Raw genomic sequence first — 8,645 nt, 5'->3', positions numbered from 1 at the left:
GTCTCAAATGTGTCATGGGCTGACCACTCGCGCCGAATCTAATGATGCTGCACATCTCGGCTGTCCCACAGACAGATCAAACAACAGTATTTACTGAAATCACGTCGCAACCCCATTATCAAACCTGCTATCTGCAAATCGCGCCATATCTTCCGTCGGAATTTTTCGTGTTGGGCCGGGCTCACGATCTTTTGCGTGGGTTCATACGTTTCTTTCAGTTCAGGGGCAAGAACTAATGGCACGCCTCCTGGCAGGTCGTTCCATTGTGGAGCAGAATTGCCGTCAGTCCTGATTTGCTGGCATCAATGAAGAGCATTCACTGTGTATGTATGTATGTGTGTGTGTGTGTGTGTGTGTGTGGTGGTGTGTGTGTGTGTGTGTTCTGTGTTGTGTGTATGTGTTCTACACAAAAAGGAGAGAGAGAGAGAAAGAGAGAGAGAAGAGAGAGAGAGAGCGAGAGAGAGAGAGAGAGAGAGAGAGAGAGAGAGAAGAGAGAGAGAGGAGAGAGAGAGAGGAGAGAGAAGAGAGAGAGAGAGAGAGAGAGAGAGAGAGAGAGAGAGAGAGGGACGAGAGAGAGAGAGAGAGAGAGAGAGAGACGAGATAGAGAGAAGATGGAGAGAGAGAGAGAGAGAGGAGACCAGAGAGAGAGAGAGAAAGAGAGAGAGAGAGAGGAGGGAGAGACGAGAGAGAGAGAGGAGAGATGAGAGAGAGAGATGAGAGATGAGAGAGAGAGAGAGAGAGAGAGAGATGATATTATATATATATATATATATATATATATATATATATATATATATATATATATATGAATAGAGAGATATATAGATAGACAGATAGATAGACGATGCGCTACCGAATGTGACGTCACGCCCTGCGGAACGCCACAGGTGACGCTTGGCGACAATTAAAATAGTCACCAAAAAAGTAAGCTTTTTACCAATTTGAAACAAGAAACCTAAATCATAATAGCATGTATTCGATACGCGGCGCGATGGTTTGTCAGAATGCCATTCCGACTCAACTTATCTGATCAGGTCGATTGCCCGTCTTCTTGCTCATTGGTGTGTGCAGCTGGGTCCGCTGAGTCCGATGGGGTGGTTGCCCAACTGATAGCAACGTTAGACAGCTTCTTGACCACGCTGGGCGCCGAATGGCCAGGAGCTGTGGAGACCCGGGGTACGGACTTACCGGCGCCAAGTCCGTGTTCGCTCAGTCCAGAGATGGTTGGATACGGACCTCGCTATTGATACAGCTATCGGTAGTTGTTGATCATTATCTGTATTTATCTAGGCTTGTCAGACGTTTGGTCCATCTTCCTGGATGGGTATGTGTGTAGTGCAAAGACGGTGGTCTATCTAGGTTCCGAGAACATCCTACGCATTGTCGTAGTCATTGTTCTTGGGTCCGGCTTACTGCCAAAGCAGGCAATCTCAGCTACTTAGCCACATCTTCTGTGATTATTTACGAACACTGGGGGCGTCGTGAATAAAAGGACCCGGAGGCTATGCCCCTGAATCCTTGAACCTGCTCCACCCCTCCTGGTAGCATCGGTGCGATCCTCTCTCCCCCTTCGCTCTTCTGGTGGCGGTGGCAATTCTATTATTTCAACAGTACCCCCAGTACCAGTTGCAATCCACTCATATTTTTTATTACATCCTGACGTCAGGCCCTGGTGACGTTCCTTCCTATCAGCCTTCCTGGAGTCAGGTCCTAGTGACGTCCCTTCCTATCACCTCTCCTGGCGTCAGGTCCTGGTGGCGTCCCCTCCATATAACCTCTCCTGGCGCTATGTCCTGGTGGCGTCCCTTCCTATCACCTCTCCTGGCGTCAGGTCCTGGTGGCGTCCCCTCCCTATAACCTCTCCTGACGTCATGTCCTGGTGGCGTCCCTTCCCATCACCTCTCATGGCGTCAGGTCCTGGTGGCGTCCCCTCCATATAACCTCTCCTGGCGCTATGTCCTGGTGGCGTCCCTTCCTATCACCTCTCCTGGCGTCAGGTCCTGGTGCGTCCCCTCCCTATAACCTCTCCTGACGTCATGTCCTGGTGGCGTCCCTTCCCATCACCTCTCATGGCGTCAGGTCCTGGTGGCGTCCCCTCCCTATAACCTCTCCTGGCGTTATGTCCTGGTGGCGTCCCCTCCCTATCACCTCTCCTGACGTCATGTCCTGGTGGCGTCCCTTCCTACCACCTCTCCTGGCGTCAGGTCCTGGTGGCGTCCCCTCCCCATAACCTCTCCTGACGTCAGGTCCTGGTGGCGTCCCTTCCTATCACCTCTCCTGGCGTCAGGTCCTGGTGGCGTCCCCTCCCTATAACCTCTCCTGACGTCAGGTCCTGGTGGCGTCCCCTCCATATAACCTCTCTTGGCGTCATTTCCTGGTGACGTCCCTTCCCATCACCTCTCCTGACGTCAGGTGCTGGTGGCGTCCCCTTCCTATCACCTCTCCTCACATCAGGTCCTGGTGGCGTCCCTTCCTGTCCCTTCCTGTGATCTCTCCTGACGACAGGTGCTGGTAGCTTCCCTTTCCCACCAACTCTCCGGACATCAGATCCTGGTGGCGTCCGTTCCTATCGCCTCTCCTGACAGTCAGGTCCTGATGACGTCCCTTCCTATCACCTCTCCTGACGTCAGGCGCTGGTGGCGTCCTCTTCCTATCACCTCTCCTGGCATCAGGTCCTGGTGGCGTCGCTTCCTATCACCTCTCCTGACATCAGGTCCTGATGACGTCCCTTCCTATCACCTCTCCTGACGTCATGTCCTGGTAACGTCCCTTCCTATCAAGCTCTCCTGACGTCAGGTCCTGGTGATGTCCCCTTCCTATCACCCCTCCTGGCGTCAGGTTCCGGTGACGTCTCTTCCTATCCTCTCCTGACGTCAGGTTCCGGTGAGGTCTCTTCCTATCCTCTCCTGACGTCAGGTTCTGGTGACGTCTCTTCCTATCACCTCTCCTGATGTTAGGTCCTCGTGACTTCCCTTCTATCAGTGAACTGGTAGCGCAGCATACATATATTATAAGCAAGTTGCCATGGAACCACGGTGTCCGAAAGAGTTAAAGCTGTGTATTCATTTCTGAGTATCTCAACAATATGCATGTGAGTATCACTGAGACGTGGCGTTTGACACAGTTTATAACGGACGTGAGGGACATTAATATTATCATCTCGGTGGTATGCATGTGGGTATCATTGGGACGCTGCGTGCGGTAGGGCTGATAACGGACATCAGGGTTTTCAATGTCATATCAGTGATGTCAAAGTCTTAGATAATAGGGGTAGACATCTTTGGGGGGAAAGAAACGGATAGGCCCGGTCAGTGTAATAAAAGATGTGTGTTTCGTTGGAACCTGCTGGTGGAGGTGTTGCATTACCGTGCGTGTTTCGCAAACCGCACCTCGAAATCCTGCTGGCCTGGGGTGTAGCCTTTTGTACACTTGGGTGACCGCTCTGCTGGTAATTCCTTTGACCCGGATTTTGTTTCTTGTTTTTTCTTATTCATCATCGATGGCTCCCGACAGAAAGCTAGAAATCGGCGTGATGCGTGCTGGGCGACCTCGGAGCCCCATAAGGCAATATTGCCAAATAGTGACCTATTATAGATAATAGTAGGACTATTTTTTTTAAAATAGTGGCCTATTATACATAACTGTGGGTCTATTATGACTGGCATGGATAGCAACATTGACTAAATTATTGTGAAACGCAAAGATTTGGGTCAAATTGTTCAGACGTTCATGCATATGCGTTCCATATGTCCCACTCTATGGGTTCAGACTGCAGCGTGCACCCTTTGATGGAAAATGCAACTGGCGGGTGCGGAAGCGACCACGTCAACTTACACTCAGATCACCAAAATTCTAGCATTTTGCTGGTAAGGCGCTGGCATCTTCGCCACATCAACCTGTCTTGGTTTTCGCCGGGTACAATGCTATGTTGAAGACTGCATATATGGACGGTGCGGTTGGGTGCAGCGAACAGGTGGGTTCATGCCTTGATCTGCTCTGCTTGCCAGCATCAGGCATCAGTTCCTAAAAATACTAAAAACGAACGGATCCCGGCTTGCTCTGGTGCACCTGCCCACACTTTTCATAACATGATCGTGTGCTCCCCACTTCGTTTAATGCTGTTGGTCTTGCATCGCTGCGATACGGGGTCGAGGGGATCTGGTTCAGATCCTGAGCCGCTGGTGTGCAGCCTTTGACGTATCAGGAGCATTGCTGGATCATTGCATCGTTCGCACTGGTCGGCTTGGACACTTATGCTCCTAAAGTTACTCGAATAGGGGAAGGATATGTTTTGTCAAACTGCAGTTCGGCAGGAAAATCACGCCCAAGTAAACACACAGTATGGAAATATGTTAAGCCGTAAACTGCACACATCTGAGGGCTTTGTTTTCCTTATTCACAGAACTGCATCAAGCTGACTTATGTCGTTGCGAAGATTCAGGTTTGCACAAGGCGTGACGCACGGGCTGGGTTCAGCCACACAGGCTGGAAATATCCCCGCTCTTCACTCAAGACTCCCCCCCCCCCCCCTGCGGCCCCGGCTGTCTTTCCTGTTTTTTTTTTACGTCGGATCCGCCCAGTGCATTACCGGGTGGCTTACCTCTGGTGGCTACCTCTGGTGGCTACCTCTGGTGGTTACCCCTGTAGCCACCGGCAGCTGGGCGGTGCGCGGCGTGGTCTGTGATTTTCCCTCGTGTCGTCTGGCATCGGAGCAAAGCCGGGTCTCTGGCAGGCCTGACGTTCCTGGTGATACCAGGATGTGCAGCCTCGCGGGAAAATGGGTCAACGATGGCCGCTCAGATGCGGTACGTCATCCATAAATGTGGGCCTTCGTGCGGCATGTATGCCGGCCAGGTGACACCCCACCAATTTTTGATAGAGTGGACGAGATCGTAAAATTACGCTACGCTTCAAAAAACCTAACTAAGTGAACAATCATGTCTTTAGAATCTGAAGATATCGTGGATGATCATTGTTATACACATTCCTTATGTTTCTTTGTTCCTTGCGCTGCACCATCGTAACGCATGGGGGCGAGGGAATCGAGGATGGCCCACAACATCGGCTTATGTCCACAACTTTCTGAAAATTCGACGTTGGCCCTGTGAGCGTTGACTGTAAATCAGTGGTCAAAATGGCCGTCATCTTTTCTACTTCCCGATGTGTATGGACGATATCCGTTGCCCCATTTCTGCGAAAAAGCTTTATAGCAGTTTCGTAGCTTCTTCTCAGCCAGTGCATGCTTTCACGTCGACCAATTAAACATACAATATACCTGTGTGCAAACTTGTGTGTGTACACAAAAGCCTGTCGCAAACAGAAAATAGTAAAACGACCGCAGTGTGAGCCGGATCCACTTAAAGTGGAATGGTGAAGTGGAAAAATGAAGTGGAAGTGGAATTAAAGTGGAATTCCATTACCATGAAATCCTATGGCATTCTGCATCCTCAGTTAGGATCCAAGTACACGTCTGTTTTTCGCTCTGGTGGCGTTGCCCCTGGGCTCCTCCGCAGAGTAGTATGCAGCGTCTGTAAGACGGACGAAGTGAATGAAAGGGTCTCCTTAGGTTGCGTGAGTGGCACGCTAAAACGCGATAAATTTAAATATGACACGATTTAAGCTGTATGCTTACATGTGAAGTACATGTTCTGAAGTCGTGCCAGGCTGGTGTGGTAATATTCGTGACCTCTTTAAAGACTTTTTCAGCGCACCGTGAAAATTAACCAACGCAACGCTCGTGGAATGTTCAGCGCCATTTCCCTAGGGACACGTCCAAAATCTTCCTCACGGTGGCCAAATATAAAATTTTCTTCGTGATCCTGCGACTTTGAACCAAATCCTTCACGTAAGACGATGGCTCATCACTTACAAGGTTGATTTTCTTGATCAGTAACTGGCTCAACGGATGACAGACTGAAGCGCGGCAGCTGACGATGTGTATTAGGGGTACGCTGGTCTTGTGTGTCTTTGGTAGTCCATACACATGTGACACTTTGCTGTGATGTTGATTTAGATGTCTGTATTGAGCAGCTGTCAGCTTCCGTCGCCCTTGCTCTTCTTCAGGAGTACGGTCGGTTTTCGTTCGGTTGTTGGTGCAGGATCCCTCTTCAGCTTGCCGTATGTCCCATCACTCACCAGATCGCTCAGCTTGCCGTATGTCCCATCATTCACCAGGTCGCCCAACTTGCCGTATGTCCCATCACTCACCAGGTCGCCCAGCTTGCCGTATGTCCCATCACTCACCAGGTCGCTCAGCTTGCCGTATGTCTCATCACTCACCAGGTCGCTCAGCTTGCGCGCATGCTCCTCTTTGTAGTGTTGTCGTCATTCTTGAGTCTTTTGATGGCCGCTCGTGCTTCTCTGGTCACATTTGGCTTTGGTGGTTTGGTCCTTTCCAATGTTTGCCTGACTTTTCAGCAAAGCTCATCCTCACGTTTTCTCTCGATTTTCATTGCAGCCTCTTCTGTGGGAGCTACGCCGTCCAGGTGGTTTATCGTGGGTTTTATGCTTGCGAAGTTTCGCCCTTTATTCAGCATTTCCTTCTCATGCTTTGGTAGCTGTTTATCACTCATGTTCACCACTGCTTTAGTTGGTTGTGGCATGGAATTGGATATTATGTTGCTGTTCTTGAGCATCTCCATCTCTTGGATGTGGATCTTCTTTGCCCTTTGATCTTCGTCTGTGTAAGCTCTTTTGACGGAGATCAGTGTACGGTTGAGATCTACTTCTGCTGTTACTTGTGATCCCACCTGTGGCTCGTCGTTTGATGTTGACGTTTCCAGATTTATATTGGACTGACGATGGAAGACTGTGCGCTCTTTCGTCAGAGCACGGCGCACTCTGTCTTTTATTCGTCCGGCCCGTTTGGTCGGAATCGGAACTTTCGCTTTTAGTCCTGCCCGAGTGATGTCTTGGATCTGCATCTGCACAAGCATGTCAGTTGATTGCGTGCGTGCCAGCTTGAGGCTCAGATTTTCCCATTGTCGCCAGTTGGAAGCCGTTCGGAGAGGTAACTGGCCGAAAAGTTGAGCACATACTAACACATCATTGGCGACGATGGTCCGAACAATTACTGCATCCGTGATACTAACATCTCGTCCCAATCCTTTCCTAAAACTGTATCTCCACTTACACTCCTAAAATTGGCATTTCAAGTAAAACACACTGCGTAATTCAGTATCAAGTTTCCATTGCCGTTAAAATGTCGAATATTCATAGGATGCAGTCACGTGCTGATCCAATCACTTCCTAATTCGGCTTTCAACTCTGGGTGCGAAAGTCATTGAATGTGCTCGGTCAGTATAGGGCAATGACGCCGAGCGATCTTTTGCAGTCTTCGTAGCATCACACTAGCATTTATGACAATTCAACGCTATGAATATGATGGAACTTACGATTAAAGGGAATAAGGGCCCGTAAGCGAAGAGCTGTGCGAAAAAAAAATACATTGGTCACTACAAGAAGGTTGTTCGGGTAGGGAGGAACTCCCCCTTGTATCCGATCATAGATGGGGCAGAGTCCCTCCCGCTTTCGCTCCCCCGCCCCTCTTGGCACTGCGCTTAGTGATGGTTATTACAGATCATTCGTTAGGGAGCGCTGACGGTGCCGACAACAGATACGAACGACCTGGAGCTCGGTTCCATTGTCGCAAAAGTGTCTAAGAAAAGCTTAGTTGGAAATATTTGGAAGGTAAAATAGATGCAAAGCTGCGAGCTCGTGACTGTTGCGAGTGGTCACTTCAGGCATTTTCTATGTCTATATTTGGAGTAAGTTCAGGGCAGCATCCGTCGAAACAACTCATGTCATTTGTTTTGAACGGTCGGCAATGCTATCTCCTCTTATTCATTGTTTGTAAAAGTCAAACTGAAACGGGATGATCTGCGCCCGGGTTTTCGCATGTGTGGGGTTTTGAAATGGGGGTGGGGGGGCAATGCTAGTTTTCTGGCTTCCAAACCGATTTGAGGTCAAGACAATGCAATGAAGCTGAAGTCAAAGCTGAAGACGGTGGCTTTGAAGTTCGTAGCTGCGAGCCATAATCAAAGCCAGTGGCTTTATACAAAGTCACTGGCTGTTAAAAGGCTAAGCCGAATACGAAGCCAGTGTCTGTGAGCTTTGTACACGAGATGCAGAAGCCAAGGCCAGCGGTTTTGAAATTCGGAAACCCAAAGCCGGAGCCAAAGCCATTGTCTAAAATGACTAGGCCTAAGCAAAAGCCCAATATTTTATCCAACTTTATTTTCCGAACCAAAGCGACTTTTGCATGAGCCAGGACGGCATAGGATCAGGAAATTGTATAAGGTTTTGGCTGATGGCGGAATGATTGAGATAAGGTGTTTGCATTACAGATGGCGGCTTGTTTCGGTATGTCGTCCTTGTTGCGTGTGCTAGCATGTACAAAACGCTTCGCGCAGTCATTTCTGCGGCCGTCTTCAGATGTAATTGGTCCTGAGAATGATGGGCTGGTTTTGGCCTTCAGTCATTCATGCGCTGCAGCCTTGAAAAAAAATGTGTGGTGCGGTGGCGTTGGGGGAACAGACAGGACCGTTTTCTGCAAAGTACAGCCGCACCTGCGATTAAAAAAATAGTCATGATAAGGCCGAACCTACCAGTTCAAATTCCCCTGCAGCCGAAGTCATAACCACACT

The 8,645-nt window shown here is 49.5% G+C and overlaps 1 protein-coding gene across 1 annotated transcript in view; it reads left to right on the top strand.

Moving 5' to 3' along the window:
* Positions 1-8,645, top strand: part of LOC119098618 (carcinine transporter) — a gene marked incomplete in the record, with an annotated part of 52,165 nt that overhangs the window by 16,700 nt on the left and 26,820 nt on the right.

This window comes from Pollicipes pollicipes, unplaced genomic scaffold (genome assembly GCF_011947565.3).
Source record: "Pollicipes pollicipes isolate AB1234 unplaced genomic scaffold, Ppol_2.1 Scaffold_4740;HRSCAF=5597_pilon_pilon_pilon, whole genome shotgun sequence".
NCBI lineage: Eukaryota > Metazoa > Arthropoda > Thecostraca > Pollicipedomorpha > Pollicipedidae > Pollicipes > Pollicipes pollicipes.
Note: the sequence above shows the minus strand (reverse complement) of the source record. Positions and strands in the feature narration are given on the sequence as shown.